The following is a 20,428-nucleotide window of genomic DNA, read 5'->3' as shown; positions in this document are numbered from 1 at the left end:
GAAGCCATGGTTTCAATGACCAAAAAAAAAAAAAGGAGCCGGGCTCTAATACACGGAGCGGCGGCGATATGTTCCTCTGTGCTGTAATGCTATCGTTGTAGTGAAGCGCAGGTGTGTGCAGTGTAAAAGTTCCGCTCACTCTCCTCTCACATCGTGCACGGCTCCACATTCCAACAGAGTCACCGCTCACTTGCCTCTCAGCTCCGCCCCCCCTCGGACGCTGCGCATGCTGGGATGCCGTGGCCGTCAGTAGGAGGCCGCGCTCCGCTGTGAGGAGTTGTGCGGCCCGCGGTACAGGTGGCCGGACGGTGTGTACGTGCGGTGATTGGACAGCCCGGGGCGGCGGCGGTCTGTACAGGTGAGAGCCGGGCCTGCCTCGTACTTGTTCTGCAGTTGTGAGCCGTGTGGTAGTGGAGAAGGAAGAAAGCTTCCTGGAAGTTTGTGCGGAGACTCTGTCATCATTACGCATGTTGTGTGTGCGGTCTCCCAGGAGAATGAGAGAACTCCCTGACCACACACCGGGGAGGGGGAGAGCCCTGTGTGTACCTGGCCTTGTCCTGTCACCCTGACCACCCGGAGTGTGCTCTGTGACGATGGGGCCCCTGTCTGCTGTGCTCTGATACTGGCATGCTGGGGGCCCCTGTCTGCTGTGCTCTAATACTGGCATGATGCGGCCCCTGTCTGCTGTGCTCTAATACTGGCATGATGCGGCCCCTGTCTGCTGTGCTCTAATACTGGCATGATGCGGCCCCTGTCTGCTGTGCTCTTAAACTGGCATGATGCGGCCCCTGTCTGCTGTGCTCTTATACTGGCATGATGCGGCCCCTGTCTGCTGTGCTCTTATACTGGCATGATGGGGCCCCTGTCTGCTGTGCTCTTATACTGGCATGATGGGGCCCCTGCCTGCTGTGCTATTATACTGGCATGATGGGGCCCCTGCCTGCTGTGCTCTGATACTGGCATGATGGGGCCCCTGCCTGCTCTGGTACTGGCGCGGTGGGGCCCCTGCCTGCTCTGGTACTGGCGCGGTGGGGCCCCTGCCTGCTCTGGTACTGGCGCGGTGGGGCCCCTGCCTGCTCTGGTACTGGCGCGGTGGGGCCCCTGCCTGCTGTGCTCTGGTACTGGCGCGGTGGGGCCCCTGCCTGCGGTGCTCTGGTACTGGCGTGGTGGGGCCCAGCTCTGCTCTGATACTGACATGATGGGGGGGGGGGGCCCTGCCACTAAAACTAGTGGCATTTTTCCGTCGATGCCCGCCCGTGTGAAAGCAGCCTTGGTGTTTTTATGTTGGCATTTCTACTTTCATTGTAAATAAATTAGAGGTCGACCAATATGGGTTTTTCTCTGGCCGATGCCGATATTTAGAAATCATGACACCGATTATATGATGCCGATTTTTTTTTTTTTTTTTTTTTTTTTTTTTTTTTTTTTTTTTTTTTGGGCCGATACGTTAGGCCGATTTTTTTATTTTATTTTATTTTTTATTTTTTTATCCCCCTTGATCTCATAAAATCTAACACACCTTTCCCACTGGGACATTTTTCAAGCGCTTTTGGGCTAAAAATAGCGCCTGTAAAGTGCCTGCAAAATGGCTCCCCTGCAGTCTGTGTGAAAGACAGAGTGCTTTCACACTGAGTGCCCGTTCACACAGGGGCGACACGACTTGCAGCGCGACTCACAGACGTGACCTGCACACGACTTCAGCAGCGACTTGCAAAACGACGACTGTATAGAAGTCAATGCAAGTCGCCTGAAGTCGCCCCAAAAATAGTACAGGAACCTTTTTCTAAGTCGGAGCGACTTGAGTCGCTCCTATTAAAACGGTTCCATAGTACAGAACGGAGCAAGACTTGTCAGGTGACTAAGTCGATGTGCTGGCAGGATCTTAAAAAAAGTCCTGCAAGCAGCACGTTTGGAGTGGTGTATACCGCTCCTCCACCACTCCTGCCCATTGATATGAATGGGCACCACTGCCGAAGCGCATGCAATGCGATTTGGCAGCGGTGCTTCACGGGCGCATTTAACCTCTTCCTCGGCCGCTAGCTGGGTTTTATGTGCCCCACTAGCAGCCAAATAGCGCCGCTAAAATGATGGTAAAGAGCCGCTAAAACTTGCAGCGTTTTACCATCAACGCCTGCCCGCTCCAGTGTGAAAGCAGCCTTCATAAGTGATACAGAAAATGTCTTACATTTAAACATTTATTAAACAAAACAAACCTCCAATCAGTTTACTTGTATGTATGATTTAGATTAAAAAAAAAACGGTAGTCAAAACTTTTGGACGAAAAAAAAAATGGGCTAACTTTACTGTCTTTAAATTTTTTTTTTTTTTTTTAAATAGTGTGTTTTTTTTCCCAAAAAAATGCATTTGAAGACCTCTGTGCAAATGCCGTGTGACATAAAATATTGCAACAACCACCATTTTATTCCCTAGGATCTCTGCTAAAAAAAATATATATAATTTTTGGAGGGGTCTAAGTGATTTTCTGGCAGAAAATACAGGATTTTTACTTGTAAGCAACAAGTGTCTAAAAAGATTTAGTCTTTAAAGCGGTTCTGCACTCATAATAAAACATTTGCCCATTCTGTTGCCTCTAGACCATATATTTGATAATGCCACCTGTTTTTTTTATTTTTTTTATTCATCTACCTTTTGTAATCCGTAGTAGTTTATTTTCATCCCCTGCGGCGATGGGCGGTCTCTTGCGGGGATCAGCATCATTTCCTGCTGAAGCCCGCACTGTCTCCTGGGATCTCGCTCAAGTAATCCCAGGAGACGTTGCGGCTAATGCACCCGACATCTCGCGAGATTTTGGCTATTACAGCCGAGATCTTGCGAGATTTCGGCTGTAATAGCCGAAATCACGCGAGATGTCGGCTGTATTAGCCGAAATCTTGCGAGATGTCGGGTGCATTAGCCGCAATGTCTCCTGGGATTACTTGAGCGAGATCCCAGGAGACAGTGCGGGCTTCAGCAGGAAATGATGCTGATCCCCGCAAGAGACCGCCCGTCGCCGCAGGGGATGAAAATAAACTACTACGGATTACAAAAGGTAGATGAATAAAAAAAAAAAAAAACAGGTGGCATTATCAAATATATGGTCTAGAGGCAACAGAATGGGCAAATGTTTTATTATGAGTGCAGAACCGCTTTAAATGGTTAAACTGAGAACTTCTACACACTGAGATGATTTCATTCATTGAAGTGTAAACATTGTATCTTTTTGTTCTTTTCTTGGCAGCCTGCCCAGAAAGGAGGAAGACGTTTCTATGACGACTCAGGCGGCACAGTGGTGTAGTGGTTAGCACTCTCACCTAGCAGTAAGAAGGGTCGCTGGTTCAAATCCCAACCACGACACTACCTGCCTGGAGTTTGCATGTTCTCCCTGTGCCTGCGTGGGTTTCCTCCGGGTACTCCGGTTTCCTCCCACAATCCAAAGACACGCAGGTAGGTTAATTGGCCTCTGTCCAAAATTGGCCCTAGTATATGAATGGGGACCTTGGATTGTGGGCGCATTGAGGGTAGGGACCAATGTGAGTGTGCAATGTACAGGGATGGGGTCTATTGTAGACACTCACTCAGGTTGAACTGGATGGACTGGTGTCTTTATTCAACCTTACTAACTATGTAACTATGAAACTTGCACTGACTTCTATTACAGAAGTCATTTCCAAGTCCGCTGTTCTAAATCGGCCTTTTTATCAGCACAATCGGCCGATGCCGATTAATTAAAAAACGGCAAATATCGGCCGATATATCGATCGACCTCTAAAATAAATGAGATCTTTGCTTATTTAAAGTGGAGTTCCAGGCTTTTTATGTTAAAAGTCAGCAGCTACAAAAAGTGTAGTTGCTGACTTTTAATAAACAGACGCTTACCTGTTCCATGGTGCAGCGATGCAGCCGAATGGAGGGTCGCTCCTCTTCCCCTCCTCTCTGCCGGTGCCTCCATTGCCACTCTTTGGTCCCTTGGTGGTCCCTGGGCGGAAGGAGGAAGTGGGACAGGAAGTCCCCACTCCCCCCCCCCCAAAAAAAAAAAATTACATGCCAAATGTTGCATGTAAGGGGGCGAGGAGTGCTTAAAGCGGGAGTTCCTTTTTTTTTTTTTTTTTTTTTTTTTTTTTTTGGGATGGAACTCCGCTTTAAAGAGTTAGTAAACCCACAACAGTGAAAATTAGGGATGCACCGAAATTTCGGCCGCCGAAACATATCGGCCGAAAATGCCCTTTTCGGCAATTTGCCGAAAGAGAAAAACGGCCGATAATGGAGCCGAAAATGGGGCGGGGCCAGGGGAGGGGGCAGGGCTCCGCCCCCCCCGCCCCTGGTGCGCCCATCATGAAAAGCTATATCTATATAGTGTGGGAGAGCCGTCTCCGCCACCTGTTTGATCACAGCGCGGGAACATCACAGCTTTCAGTTCAATAGCTGTGCGTTCCTGGCCACGCGCCATCACGTACAGCCCCTCCCCCTTGTCAGGGCACTTTGATAGACAGATCACCCGTAGGATTGGACGGATGATCTGTCTATCAAAGTGCCCTGACAAGGGGGAGGGGCTGTACGTGACGGCGCGCGGCTGGGAACACACAGCTATTGAACTAAAAGCTGTGATGTTCCCCTGCTGTGATCAAACAGGCGACGGAGGCGACTCTCCTCCTCTTCTCTTCACAGGTTAGCTGCTATGAGGGGACACTGGCTGCTATTAGAGGGGACACACTGGCTGCTATTAGAGGGGACACACTGGCTGCTATTAGAGGGGACACTGGCTGGCTGCTCTGTGAGGGGACACTGGCTGGCTGCTCTGTGAGGGGACACTGGCTGGCTGCTCTGTGAGGGGACACTGGCTGGCTGCTCTGTGAGGGGACACTGGCTGGCTGCAACGGGGGACACTGGCTGGCTGCATTGTATCAATTGTATCATGTGTGCAATTTCTGACCATCTCCTGTACCACGTCCCCTGTCTCTGACCATCTCCTGTACCACGTCCCCTGTCTCTGACCATCTCCTGTACCACGTCCCCTGTCTCTGACCATCTCCTGTACCACGTCCCCTGTCTCTGACCATCTCCTGTATAAAAATATTTTTTAAAAACAGTCATTTTCGGTATCGGTGCTGTTTCGGTATCGGTTTCGGTTTTCGGCCTAGTGTATTTTTCATTTTCGGTATCGGTTTCGGCACCAAAAAACCCATTTGGTGCATCCCTAGTGAAAATCTATATGCAGCAAAGCATGCTTTATTTTTATACTCACTGTGGAACTTAAAGGGTTAATCTTCTGCGTTGTGTAAAAAGGTTGTTTTATCCTGTATGCACAGATCCTTCCCTCCTGCACTGTCTATCTGGGGGAAGACAGCTAACACAGGCAAGGTAGCCAACCTGCACATGCTCAGTTGTCTTTTTCATGCTGGAGAGAACATTTAATTGTTCTCAGAGCTAGCCACATGATATTGGTATCACACATGTGGGCGTGTATACAGGCTGCAGTGGAAATCTCCTCCTACCTGAACTCTCAGCACTGGAGAAACTGCAGTTTATCACTGACCGTGGTATACAGATTAGCCAAAAAGGTATATAGTGGCAACAATTTATTGTAAAAATGTATAAGCTGTCGGCACGGGGGGGGGGGGGGGAGGGTAGTAACACTTTAAGCATCATGTTTATATAGCTAACATTGTTATTATATCACCACCATCAACCTTATCAGCGCTTAGATTAACGGACTATAAGAATAGATAAATATTTATGTCAATTATTTAGGCTGAATCCAGTTTTGACCACACAGTTTTTGCAACCTGTAGTTAATGCTTATGTTTAGCCACCTTTATAGTATTGGGTTTTTCTTGAGAAGTTGGTGGCTATTTATTATTGTTGCCTTCCTCTCAATGCTTAAATGCATTGCGTAATATTGCTTATATGTTGGTTGCTTTTTATGTAGCGGTCTAAGTGCTGGTATACCATAATTCTGTTCTTCAGCATCTATCCTATGTTTATCTTTAGAATCCTGACATAGCAAGCAGTGGCGGTGCTGTTGCAGGTTTATTAAAGAGGCTGTAAACCTAAAAAATAAAATAAAAAGCTGCATAATGAGATAGTTGGTATGCATCGCGGTTTCCAGCTCTGATTGGCCGGAGCCGCGATTACGTTACTCCAGCACACAGGAGCCATTGGTCACATCACACTAGAGCTGCACAATTAATCGACAAGATATGTTATCGCGATCTTGACTAAAGTGTTTAACAATTCTTTTCTATGCAAAGAATTTTCTCTTCTCAAGCCGCAGCCCTCAAAAGAAAGGAAGAGAAAAACCGGGCAGTCTGCCAAGAATCAAAACATTCTGTATCCGTTGAACTTGAGTATAAACGTTGTAACAATTTTGTCAAAGGAATACACTTTGTGTGTACGTGAAAAAAGTTTAACCACTTAAAGCGGAGTTCTACCCAAAAATGGAACTTCCGCTTTAAGCACTCTTCGCCCCCTACATGCACATTTTGGCATGTAATTTTTTGGGGGTGAAGTAGGGGCTTCGTTAGGAGGGGGATTTCCTGTCCCGCTTCCCCCCCCCCCCCCCCCCAGGGACCGCCAAGGCGACTCCTCCTTTCGCCTTAGGCGGCCCCTCCTTCTAGGCGATCTCCTGGGACATGTGACAGGTCCCAGGAGATAGTCTATCCGCTCAGGGAGCACAGCGGGACTCGCGCATGCCCAGCCGTGAAGCCAAAAGCTGTCACGGCCAGGTGCCCAGAGTGGCAATGGAGGTGCTGGGGGAGAGGATCGACACCCTGTTAAGCCGCTTCGCTGGACCATGAAACAGGTTAGTGTCTGTTTATGTGTCTGTCAGCAACTACACTTTTTTATTTTTTTTTATTTATTTTTTTGTAGCTGCTGACCTTTAATAAGCCTGGAACTCCACTTTAACCACTTGCTTACTGGGCACTTAAACACCCTTCCTGCCCAGACCATTTTTCAGCTTTTGGTGCTCTCACACTTTGAATGACAATTACTCAGTCATGCAACACTGTACCCAAATGAATTTTGTGTCCTTTTTTTCCCACAAATAGAGCTTTCTTTTGGTGGTATTTGATCACCTCTGGGGTTTTTATTTTTTGCGCTATAAATGAAAAAAGACCGAAAATTTTGAAAAAAAACGCATATTTCTTTGTTTCTGTGATAAAATTTAGCAAATTATAATTTTTTTTTTTCATAAATTTTGACCACAATTTATACTGCTACATATCTTTGTTAAAAATAACCCAAATTAGTGGATATTATTTGGTCTTTGTGAAAGTTAGAGAGTCTACAAGCTGTGGTGCGAATCATAAAAAATTGATCACACCTGATGTACTGGTGACCTATCTCATTTCTTGCGACCAGAACAAGCCAGGAAAGTACAAATACCCCCCCAAATGACCCCTTTTTGGAAAGTAGACATTCCAAGGTATTTACTAAGATGCATGGTGAGGTTTTTGATGTTGTCATCTTTTTCCCACAATTCTTTGCAAAATGAAGATTTTTTTTTTTTCTCACAAAATTTTCAATGTAATAGGTTATTTCTCTCACATGGCATGTGTATACCACAAATGACACCCCAAAATACGTTCTGCTACTCCTTCTGAGTATTACGATACCAAATGTGTGAGACTTTTGCACAGCCTGGCCACATACAGAGGCCCAATATTGAAATAGCACCATCAGGCATTCTAGGAGCATAAATTACACATCTCATTTCTCAACCACCTATTACATTTTTGAAGGCCCTGGAGCACCAGGACAATTGAAATGCCCACAAAGTGACCCCATTTTGGAAAGCTAACACCCCAATGTATAATCTATGAGGCATATTAAGTCTTTTGAATGGTTTATTTTTTTTCCAGAAGTTTCAGTAAAATGTGGAAAAAAATTAAAACGCATTTTTTTTTTTTTTTTTTTACGCAAAGTTTTCCATTTATAAGATATTTCCAACACATAGCATGTACATAGCAAAAATGACACCCCAAAATACGTTCTGCTACTCCTCCTGAGTATGGCAATACCAAATGTGTGAGACTTTTACACAGCTTGGCCACATACAGAGCTCCAGGGACACATAGCATGCACATACCAAGAATTACACCCCAAAATACATTCTGCTGAGAAAAGAGTAAACAAAAGATTACCTGTGGTTTTAGCAGCGTAGTTGTCCACGGGATGATGGCACTGGTCCAGGCAGCAGGCAGGGACTTGGTCAGCAAAAGTGAACACAATTTTCCAGGCAACAGGCAGGTATACTGTCCATAGTCAATATAGGCAGCAGGCAGGCATACTGTCCATATACAGTCCAAGGTCAGTGCAGGCAGAGATCGTCAGCATTGCCAAAATATTGGTCCTGGTAGTAGGCAGGAACATGGTCCATCCATGTGGTGTGGTCAGTTCATGCGACAGGCAGAGGCATGATGGTGTAGGGCCTTGTTCAGGACAGAATGGGGATAGGGGTAGAGGCTTCTCCCACCCAGATCTCTTTGAAGCCTCCGAGTCTCCAGACCCTAATCTAGGAATGAGAAAACAAAGGAAATTGTCTTCTTCATCCAAAAAAAAACTATTCTGGAGCCCCTCACATATGTGAGACCCCTGTTATGAATCCCACTAGTCCACTGAGAGGGTACAAGATCAGTCCAAGAGGCAGGCAAAAGGCATGGTCAAACAGTCCAGGGTCAGTTCCAGATCAGGCAGAGGTATGTACAGAATCAGTAGGCAGAAGTGTGGTCGAATAACAAGCCAGGGTCAGTTACAGAGCAAGCAGAGGCATAAGGGGTGTGAAGGTAAATCGCAGGAAGTGAGAGTTATGGTTACCATACTTCAGTGAATTATTAGTGAAGTATGGTAACGGCGGAAACAGTCACCTATGCAGAGGCCTGGTTGGGAAGGGCATTGGGCACAATAAGTGGTGTCTCTTCTCAATCCTCGTTTGCTGCACACCGACATTTTTTCTGATGTCTTCGGCCTTTTGGTCTGGGAGGGATTTTATCAGGAAAGTGGAGTTCAGAGAGTCTAATTACATCGGATCGAATGTTTTGTGGTGGGCCGTTGGGGTATAGAAGGGCAGTGACGATTTCCTCCTGGTAGCCAAGGAAGGGTATGGGTCTTTCTGTGGATTTACGATAGATTACATACGTGTTGTATATGACCAAATTAAAGAAATAAATTGAAATTTTTTTTATACCACTTGTATGTTCTTCTCGTGGCAAGGTAGGGTTCGAACATCTGGTCGTTCAAGTCGACACCCCCCCATGAACATGTTGTACTCATGGATACAAGTGGGTTTTTGTATTGGGCCATCCCTCCTGGTGATCTCAACAGTGTTGTTGTGGATCGAAGAAAGCATGTACACATCCCTTCTGTCCCTCCACTTCACAGCCAAAATTTCTTTGTTCCGTAAACTCGCCGCTTCGCCTTTTCTTAACCTTTTGTTGTCGAGGCTTTGAGGAAAGCCCTTCCGCTTCGTTCTTAGGGTGCCACATGCTGGAGTTTGCTTTCTATGGAGGTTGCGGAACAGGGTTAAACTTGTATAAAAATTATCCACATAAAGATGGTAGCCTTTCTCCAGGAGTGGGTTTATGAGTTCCCAAACAACTTTCCCACTCGATCCGATGTATTCGGGGCAATTAGGGGGATGTAGCTGGGTGTCCTTCCCTTCGTATACCATGAAGTAATATGTATACCCTGTGGCTCGATCACACAATTTATACATATTCACCCCATAGCGGGCCCTTTTGGAGGGAATAAATTGCTTTAGGCCCAGCCTGCCTAAAACTTTGATCAGGGACTCATCCACACATATGTGTTGGTCTGGGGTAAACAACTGGGGGAAGATCTCAGAAAAATAATTTATTAGCGGCCGAATTTTGTAAAGTTTATCAAAATTTGGGTCATTCCGGGGAAGGCACTGGGTATTGTCAAAGTGTAGGAATCTCATTATCATGAGATATCTGGTCCGGGGCATTGAGGAAAAGATGGGCATGTGATAGATGGGGCGGGATGACCAATATGCACATATTTCATTTTTATTGTTTAGTCCCATACAAAATGTGAGGCCCAAAAATTTTTTAAACTCCTCCACTGTTAGGGCTCTCCACTCGTAGGGATGGGCATAAGAGGACGTTGGGTTGGTTTCAATAAATTGTTGGGCATATAGGTTGGACTGGACCACAATGGATTCAAGCATGTCCTCTGTAAAAATTAGGTGGAAAAAGTCCATCAGGGAAAAATTGTGTGTCCACCTGGACTCCTGGGTTGGCAGTGAAAGGGGGAACGTTAGCTTCTCTTGAGTTAGGAGGAAGCCACAAGGGGTTTTGGAGGGAATAGGGAAGGCTGGCATGGGACCTAACCCTTTGGGGCCGAGTTTACACACTGGTACTTGGCCTTTGCCGAGGTACTGTGGTGCCGGTGGATGGCACTGGGTTGCCGGTGGATGGCTCTGCGGTGCTGGTGGATGGTACCGCTTCCTCACCAGTACGCCTTCGTCTGACGGGCAGACTATCATCTTCCTCCTCTGAGGCTGTCATGGTACCGCTGCTGAGGACAGGCTCGTAGTCCACGTCAGACTCACAATCTGAATATGAGGAGGAATCCGAAGCGGAAACCTCCCCGTTGCTCTAGTCGGCTGCAAGAATATCATATGCCTCCTCAGCTGAATATAATCTTTGTGACATTTTTATTGATCACAGATGGCACTGATCACAGGTGACGCTGATCTGGCAGATGGCACTGATCACAGGTGACGCTGATCTGGCAGATGGCACTGATCACAGGTGACGCTGATCTGGCAGATGGCACTGATCACAGGTGACGCTGTTGTGGCACTGGCAGATGGCACTGGGGCTGGCACTGGCAGATGGCGCTGGCTATTTGCTCTGGCAAATGGGGCTGGCAGATGGCACTGGCGCCACATGGCACTGGCAGATGGCACTGGCAGATGGCACTGGCAGATGGCACTGGGGCTGACAGATTTTATTCACAGTAAAAAATTTCACTCACAGATCCTCTCTCTCTGCACACACTGTCTCTGTGTGAGGAGGGAGAGACACGGCAATGGGAGATGATCTCATATGTTTACATTTGAGATCATCTCCCATTGGCAGCTGCGATCGCGCTGTGAACGGCCGCTTTGATTGGCCGTTCACAGCGATCTGTGTTTGCCTGTCTCCGGGAGACACGGCGAGCAAAAAACGTCCGCGATGCGCGCCCGCGGCGGCGTGCATTGCGGAAGTAAACACAAGGACGTCCAAGGACGGCCACCCGGACGAAAGCGCCCACTCTACGGCCGTCATTCGGCTATAGGGCGGGAGGTGGTTAAACACTAAACCTTTTTCTGACATTTGTTGGTTTCAAGGTAAAATCTTTTTTTTTTTTTGCTAGAAAATTACTTAGAACCCCTAAACATATACCGTATTTCTTGGCGTATAACACGCACCCCAAGTTTAGTAGGGAATTTTAACCACTTGCCGCCCGCCCTATAGGCAATTGACGGTGGCAAAGTGGTTTCATAATCCTGATCGGACGTCATATGATGTGATCAGGATTATGAGCCGCTGCGCGCCCCCGGGGGCGCGCATCGCGGCAATCGTTGTTGCGGGGTGTCAGTCTGACACCCGGCAACTATGATCTCGGTAAAGAGTCTCCGACGGAGACTCTTTACCACGTGATCAGCCGTGTCCAATCACGGCTGATCACAGTGTAAATGGGAAGAGCCGGTGATCGGCTTTTCCTCACTCGCGTCTGTCAGACGCGAGTAGAGGAGAGCCGATCGGCTGCTCCTCTGACAGGGGGGGGGGTCTGTGCTGATCGATTATCAGCACAGCCCCCCCAAGGATGCCCACACTGGACCACCAGGGACGCCACCAGACCACCAGGGAAAAGGTAATCCTCCCTAGACCACCAGGGATGCCAATCAGTGCCCATAATGGATGCCAATCAGTGCCCATAATGGATGCCAATCAGTGCCCACAATGGGCATCACTGATTGGCATGCATTATTGTTTGGCACTGATTGGCATCCATTAGTACAGTATAACACCTGTGCCGCCTCTGAGTGCCCACCTGTGCCGCCTCTGAGTGCCACCTCATCAGTGCCACTTCATTGGTGCCCCTGTGCCGCTCATCAGTGCCGCCTCATCAGTGCCACTTCATTGGTGCCCATCAGTGCCGCCTTATCAGTGCCCATCAGTGTAGCCCCATCAGTGAAGGAGAAAACGTACTTATTTACAAAGTTTTGAAACTGAAACAAAAAAAACATTTTTTTCAAAATTTTCGGTATTTATTTGTAGCGCAAAAAATAAAAACCGTAGAGGTGATCAAATGCCACCAAAAGAAAGCTCTATTTGTGGGAAAAAAAATGATAAAAATTTCATTTGGGTACAGTGTAGCATGACTGTGCAATTGTCATTCAAAGTGCGACAGCGCTGAAAGCTCAAAATTGGTCTGGGCAGGAAGGTGTTTAAGTGCCCTGCATTGAAGTGGTTAAGGAAAAAAACTTTTAGGAGGGAAATTTAAGGGAAAAAAAAACTTACATTTAAATGCCCATCAATGCAGCCTTGTCAGTGTCACATGCAGCCTGTCCATCATACAGTTTGTCCGTCATTGCAGCCTTGTGCATCGTTGTTCCCTCAGTGAGTCAGCTTTTGTTTTTAAAAATGGCGCTGCCGAGATGTCCTGTGTATCTCGGCGGCGCCCGGAAGTACTCACGGCTTTCGGCCGCTCTCGCTCCTTCTCTGCGGCCCAAAAGCTGCCGAGTATGGCCGAAGGCGGGCCGAAAGGCGCGAGAAAGCCGCGATAAGGGCCGAAGACGGCTGCAAGCCGCCCAGAGCCTAAAAATTGTGCGGAAATCCCGGGGGATCGGCGTATAACACGCACCCGCGATTTTAAGGGGAAAAAAGTGCGTGTTATACGCCGATTAAATACGGTATATGTTTTAGTAGACACCCTATAGAATAAAACGGTGGTTGTTGCAATATTTTATGTCACTGTATTTGTGCAGCGGTCTTTAAAAAAATTTTTTTTTTTTTTTTATGAATTAAAAAAAAAAAAAAAAAAAAGTAACCAGTAAAGTCTACCCATTTTTTTATTTTTTTATTTATACATTTTTTGTTTAACCAGTTGCCGACCGCCGCACGACGATGTACGTCGACAGAATGGCACGGGCAGGCATATGGGCGTACCTGTAAGTCCCGGGGCCCGATCGCCCCCCCGGTAACAGCGGCGGTCGGAATCCGTTCAGGAGCGATCCGCGATCGTTCATGGCCACCCCCTTGCGATCGCTCCTGACGAATGGAAGTGCAGCGTGACATCACTTCCTCTCCTGTAATGTAAACGCAGGCAGAGGAAGTGATGTAACCTCTCCTCCGTGTCGGTATTTTTCGTTCCGGCACCGAGGAGAGAGGATCGGTGAGTTGCACCAACACTACACAATACAGTAGAACATGCCAGGCGCACTCTCACCCCCCCCCCATCACCCCTGCACCCCCAGTCACAGTGACACCAATTGCATTTTTTTTTGCATTGGTGTCATTTGTGACTGTAATAACTGTTAGGGCAGTTAGGGTTAGCCCCCTTTTAGTTCTAGGGTACCCCCCTAACCCCCCAATAAAGGTTTAACCCCCGTCGCCAGTGTCACTAAGGCTGGGTTCACATTGCAGCGGTTTATGAGAACGGACGTGATTCGCACTGCAGTGCAAATCGCATCCGATCTCTGTGCGATTCGAGTTCAGCCATACAGATAGTATGGCTGAATTCGCATCGCACCCGCCGCACCCTCGCACGGGACCCTTTTTTTTGGTCTGCAGCAGAATCGGATCGCATGGGTGTTCACACCATGCGATCCGATTCCTGTCCGAGTTTGCAGATCGCACTGCGATATGCGGACTGATTTGGGGGTGTCATTAACATTTCACTGACACTCCCAGCAGTTCGCATAGGGCAGTGTGATGCGGGAACCCGCCGCGGATTCGTGGCGTTCCCGCATCGCTCCAGTGTGAACCCAGCCTAATAAGTGATCGTTTTTCTGATCGCTGTATTAGTGTCACAGGTGACGCTAGTTAGGCAGGTAGGTATTTAGGTTCGCCACAGCTTTTTATAGCGCCAGGGACCCCCATATACTACCGCATAAAGCCCCCTGATTGCCCCCTAGTTAACCCTTTCACCAGTGATCACCATATAACTGTTACAGGTGACACTGGTTGGTTAGTTATTTTTTTATAGTTTCAGGGCACCCGCCATTTATTACCTAATAAAGGTTTAACCCCTTGATCACCCGGCGGGTGATATAAGTTTGAGGGTCAGATAAGGTCTGCGTCGCCCCAGGCAGCGTCAGGTTAGTGCCAGTACCGCTAACACCCACGCACAAAGCATACACCTCCCTTAGTAATATAGTATCTGATCAGATCTATATTAGTGTCGCCAGCAGTTTAGGTTTCCCAAAACGCATTGTTAGCGGGATCAGCCCAGATACCTGCTAGCACCTGCGTTTAGCCCCTCCGCCAAGCCCAGCCCAGCCCTCCCAAGTGCAGTATCGATCGATCACTGTCACTTACAAAACACAACACGCATAACTGCAGCGTTCGCAGAGTCAGGCCTGATCCCTGCGATCGCTAACAGTTTTTTTTTTTTTTGTAGCGTTTTGATACAGTCGCTGACGGCCTAGGTGCTTTTTTACCTGTGAGTCTCACTAGTGTACCCCTAAATTTAGGGGTGTCTACTTTCCAAAATGGGGTCATTTGGGGGGGGGGGGGGTTTGTGCCATCTTGGCATTTTATGGCCTTCAAAACTGCGATAGGTAGTGAGGAGTAAAATCAAAAATTTACACCCTTAGAAATCCTGAAGGCAGTGCTTGGTTTTCGGGGCCCCGTACGCGGCTAGGCTCCCAAAAAATCCCACACATGTGGTATCCCCGTACTCAGGAGAAGCAGCAGAATTTATTTTGGGGTGTCATTTCACATATGCCCATAGCATGTGTGAGCAATATATCATTTAGTGACAACTTTGTGAAAAAAAAAAAAAAAAAAAAGTTTGTAATTTTCCCGCAACTTGTGGCAAAATATAAAATATTCCATGGACTCAACATGCCTCTCAGCAAATGGCTTGGGGTGTCTACTTTCTAAAATGGGGTCATTTGTGGGTGTTTTGTGCCATCTTGGCATTTTATGGCCTTCAAAACTGTGATAGGTAGTGAGGAGTGAAATTACAAATGTATGCCCTTAGAAATCCTGAAGGCGGTGCTTGGTTTTCGGGGCCCCGTACGCGGCTAGGCTTCCAAAAAGTCGACCACATGTGGTATCTCCGTACTCGGGAGAAGCAGCAGAATGTATTTTGGGGTACAATTCCACATATAACCATGGCATGTGTGAGCAATATCATTTAGTGACAACTTTGTGTAAAAAAAAAAAAAACAAAAAAAAAACAAAAAAAAAAAATTTTTGTCATTATTCAATCGCTTGAGGCAAAAAAATAAAATATTCAATGGGCGCAACATGCCCCTTATCAGTTTCCTTAGGGTGTCTACTTTCCAAAATGGGGTCATTTGGGGGGGTTTTGTACTGCCCTGCCATTTTAGCACCTCAAGAAATGAGATAGGCAGTCATAAACTAAAAGCTGCGTAAATTCCAGAAAACGTACCTTAGTTTGTAGATGTGACAACTTTTGCGCAAACCAATAAATATACACTTATTGACTTTTTTTTTTTTTTTTTTTTTTTACCAAAGACATGTGGCTGAATACATTTTGGCCTAAATGTATGACTAAAATTGAGTTTATTGGATTTTTCTAATAACAAAAAGTAGAAAATATTTTTTTTCAAAATTTGCGGTCTTTTTACGTTTATATCGCAAAAAATAAAAATCGCAGAGTCAGTCAAATACCTTTTTAAAAGAAAGCTTTATTTGTGGGAAAAAAAGGACGCAAATTTTGTTTGGGTACAACATTGCATGACCGCGCAATTACCAGTTAAAGCAGCGCAGTGCCAAATTGTAAAAAGACCTCTGGTCATTGACCAGCAAAATGGTCCGGTCTGAAAGTGGTTAATGTGAAAGGTTTTACGTTGCTTATTCTAAGCAAAACAATTATGATTCTCATTTTGGCCAGAATCGTGCAGCTCTACATCACAGGCCCTGAAGAAACGACACAAGCAGGCTGGTACTTCAGTACACATGTGCCAATGGAGGCTGTATACAGTAAATATCTCCTAAACTATGCTAGTTTAGGCGATTAATTACAGTACCTAAAGGTAAGCCTTATTATAGGCATACCTTTAGGTACAATTAAAGAGGAACACTTTATCTGCTCTATAACTAGTTAAGGACCAGCTGCCGCAGTTGTACATGGCGATCTGTGGGTGGGCGCATGAAACGATTTCGCTAGCAGGGGTGCCGGCCACCCGCAGTTGCTCCAGAGACAGGCAGAGCGGGAATCTGTCAGGGTAAACAAACGGATCCCGGTTCTGTCAAGGGAGTAGAGTGAGATCTACTGTTCCTAGTGATTAGGAACAGTGATCTCTCCAGTGTTAATTTAGTTGACTAAAACATTTGTCGACTAAAATGAAACTAAAACCAAAATGGCATTTTAGTCAAAAGACTGTGACTACAACTAAATTGCAATTACTGAAATGTACTTGAGATTTTAGTCGACTAAAATGTACTGGAGATATAGTCGACTAAATACGACTAAAAGTAAAAAAATTGCAGAAGACTAAAAAGGACTAAAATGGCATTTTAGTTTTAGTCCCAAAGACTAAAACAAACACTGGATCTCTCTCCTCTAGTCAGTCCAGCCCCCATAGTTATAAACACATCACCTAGGGAATGCTTAACCCCTTGGTTGCCCTCTAGTGTTAACCCCTTCCCTGCCAGTGACATTTACCGTATATAGTAATTAGTGGCTATTTTTAGCTCTGATCGCTGTATAAATGTCAGTGGTCCCGATCTGTCCACCGCAATGTTGCAGATGTTGTTGTTGTTAGACTTAAAATAATTTTTTGGGGTTTATAGCTCAAAAAAATAAAAACCACAGAGGTGATCATATACCACCAAAAGAGAGATCTATTTATGGAGGAAAAAAAAGGACATACATTTTGTTTGGGTACTGTGTTGGACGACCACACAGTTGACGGTTAAAGCGAAGCAGTGCTGTATCGCAAATGGTCATTAAGGGGGCAAATCCTTCCGGTCCTTAAAGTGGTAATAAAACCCCACCCCCCCTTCTCTTCCCACCCCCCCTTCTCTTTCCACCCACCCACTCCCCCCCTTCTCTTTCCACCCACCCACTCCCCCCCCTTCTCTTTCCACCCACCCACTCCCCCCCTTCTCTTTCCACCCCCCCTTCTCTTTCCACCCCCCCTTCTCTTCCCACTCCCCCCTTCTCTTTCCACACACCCACTCCCCCCCCTTCTCTTTCCACCCCCCACTCCCCCCCCCCTTCTCTTTCCACCCCCCACTCCCCCCCCCTTCTCTTTCCACCCCCCACTACCCCCCCTTCTCTTTCCACCCACCCACTCCCCCCCCTTCTCTTTCCACCCACCCACTCCCCCCCTTCTCTTTCCACCCACCCACTCCCCCCCTTCTCTTTCCACCCACCCACCCACTCCCCCCCCTTCCCTTTCCACCCACCCACTCCCCCCCCCTTCTCTTTCCACCCACCCACTCCCCCCCCTTCTCTTTCCACCCACCCACCCACTCCCCCCCCTTCTCTTTCCACCCACCCACCCACTCCCCCCCCCTTCTCTTTCCACCCACCCACCCACTCCCCCCCCCTTCTCTTTCCACCCACCCACTCCCCCCCCTTCTCTTTCCACCCACCCACTCCCCCCCCCCTTCTCTTTCCACCCACCCACTCCCCCCCCCTTCTCTTTCCACCCACCCACTCCCCCCCCCTTCTCTTTCCACCCACCCACTCCCCCCCCCCCCCCCTTCTCTTTCCACCCACCCACTCCCCCCCCCCCCCTTCTCTTTCCACCCACCCACTCCCCCCCCCCCCTTCTCTTTCCACCCACCCACTCCCCCCCCCTTCTCTTTCCACCCACCCACTCCCCCCCCCCCCCCCCCCTTCTCTTTCCACCCCCCCCCTCCCCCCCCCCCCCCCCTTCTCTTTCCACCCACCCACTCCCCCCCCCCCCCCCCCCTTCTCTTTCCACCCACCCACTCCCCCCCCCCCCCCTTCTCTTTCCACCCACCCACTCCCCCCCCCCCCCCCCTTCTCTTTCCACCCACCCACTCCCCCCCCCCCCCCCCCCTTCTCTTTCCACCCACCCACTCCCCCCCCTCCCCCCTTCTCTTTCCACCCACCCACTCCCCCCTTCTCTTCCCCTCCCCCCTTACTCTCTTCCCACTTCCCCTCCCCCCTTCCTCTCTTCCCACTCCCCCCCCCCCCCTCCTCTCTTCAAACCTGATTTATGCCTCGTCTGCTACGCAGAGTGGAGGCCAAGGGGTTTCCGTTGATTCTGATTGCCTAGAATAGTGGTGGATGTTCCTTGGTGGCTGCCAATTAGGGCTGAAACAACTAATCAATTTATTATTTTCATAATCGATTAATCGGCCAGTAACATAATGAGGTTAAAAAAATAAATAAAATGGGCCCTTTATAGTACAAAAATATAATCACTACTACAAACATTACTTTCACTGTTCTACAGTTAAAAAAAAAAAAATGAACCCCTTCCAGTAGTGATTATCTGCTTTTTTTTGTACTATAAAGGTCTAATTTTGGTATTTTTAACCCCATTGTTACTAAATGTCTTAGACCTGGTTCACATCTATGTTTGTTGGTGCTTTTTGTAGAAGCGCACTACAGTTCATTTACATGGTTTCCTATGGGACAAGTTCATATACGTGTTTTTTCAGCCACTGCATATTTGGAAAGGGTCAGGGACTTTTAACGCAAAGCGGTCCTTTTTTGGTTCAATATACTTCAATGGAGAAGCTGCATAAAAGGATGTAGTGTATTTTTGCAGCAATTTGTGTTTTTTAATCTGCCCAAAAAAAAAAAAAAATGCAAAAAAAGTAAATTGAAGTAAAATCGCGTGCACAAAAATCAAAACGCACTGCAAAAACTGCATAGGTGTGTACTGAGCCTTAGGCTGGGTTCACACTGGAGCGATGCGGGATGCTTGCCTCCCGCCGGCAGTTCACAATACCCTATGCGGACTGCTGGGAGTGTCAGTGAAACCTTAATGACACCCCCAGATCAGTTTGCATATCGCAGTGCGATCTGCAAACTCGGACAGGAATCGGATCGCATGGTGTGAACACCCATGCGATCCAATTCTGCTGTGGACCAAAAAAAGGGTCCTGTGCGTGTTTGCGGCAGGTGCGATGCGAATTCAGCCATACTATCTGTATGGCTGAACTCGCATCGCACAGAGATCGGATGTGATTTGCACTGCAGTGCGGTGCGAATCACATCCGGGTCTCCCAGCCGCAGCGGTGTGAACCCAGCCTTATGCTGGCCTCACGGATCAATTTTCTAGTGAGAATATTCAGATGAAAAACCTTTTGTACATTCACTGAAAGGAAAATTTGGAAACAGAATTCTTTCAGTCACTGTGGTTGAAAATGAACGTCAATTTGACAGACTTTTATTTTTTAAGGTGATCTAAACAATAATCGGCCAACTAATCGATTTATGAAAATAATCGTTAGTTGCAGCCCTACTGCCGATGCAGAAGGACCTTCTGTCGCAAGGTCCGATACTCCACCCTGCTTTACCGTTGCTGGTTTTAAAGGCAGGGCTGTTGGCTTCGCGAATTTCCACTATGCTGAGGGCGCAAAAGTCTTGCCGGAAGATTTATCATCGCACGTGGAAGGCCTACATCTCCATGTGTGAGGAGATGGGGTGGCTTCCTTGTACATATTCAGTTTCCAGGATCCTGCTGTTTTTGCAGCGAGGAGTGGATCAGAAGCTTGTATTAAGCACCATTAAGGGGCAGATATCGGCTTTGTCTTATTTATTTATTTATTTATTTTTTTTCCAGCGACCATTGGTGACTCACTCATTGGTGTGTATGTTTGTTCAGGGGGTTTGGAATGTGACTCCTCCGGTACCCCTGCCACTGCCCCCCGTGGCATCGAAATATGGTGCTTCAGAAACCACTGTAACCACAATATTATTAGGGAGATTAATATTAGTTTTTATTATCAATATTAGGAGATCCTTTTGATGCTCTCTCGTCGGCCACCATTTCTCGTGGATCAGATAGTTTGTGGTTCAGGCTTATGCCATAAGGGGTTGGGCGCCTCCCTTTCCTGTCACTACGCATTCTACCAGGGCAATTGGTGCTTCCTGGGCTTTCCGGCATCAAGTGTTAATTTCGCAGGTGTGTAAAGCGGCGATCTGGTCATCCATACACACTTTCACCAAATTTTACAAGGTTGATGTGGGCACATCTTCAGATTCATGCTTCGGCCGCAAGTTTTTGCAGGCGGCC

The 20,428-nt window shown here is 47.3% G+C and overlaps 1 protein-coding gene across 2 annotated transcripts in view; it reads left to right on the top strand.

Moving 5' to 3' along the window:
- Positions 1-215: 215 nt before the first annotated feature.
- NEK7 (NIMA related kinase 7) overlaps positions 216-20,428 on the top strand; it is a 227,893-nt gene continuing 207,680 nt past the window's right edge. For both annotated transcript variants that reach the window (XM_077452743.1, XM_077452742.1), the window contains exon 1: positions 216-358. The gene's annotated coding sequence lies outside the window, so the exon portion shown is untranslated. The remainder of the gene's footprint in view (positions 359-20,428) is intronic.

Source organism: Lithobates pipiens, unplaced genomic scaffold, assembly GCF_037356315.1.
Source record: "Lithobates pipiens isolate NorthernLeopardFrog02 unplaced genomic scaffold, aLitPip1_a1.2 Scaffold_23, whole genome shotgun sequence".
Taxonomy (NCBI): Eukaryota; Metazoa; Chordata; class Amphibia; order Anura; family Ranidae; genus Lithobates; species Lithobates pipiens.
The sequence above is the reverse complement of the archived record's forward strand: the minus strand, read 5'-3'. Positions and strand labels throughout refer to the sequence as shown.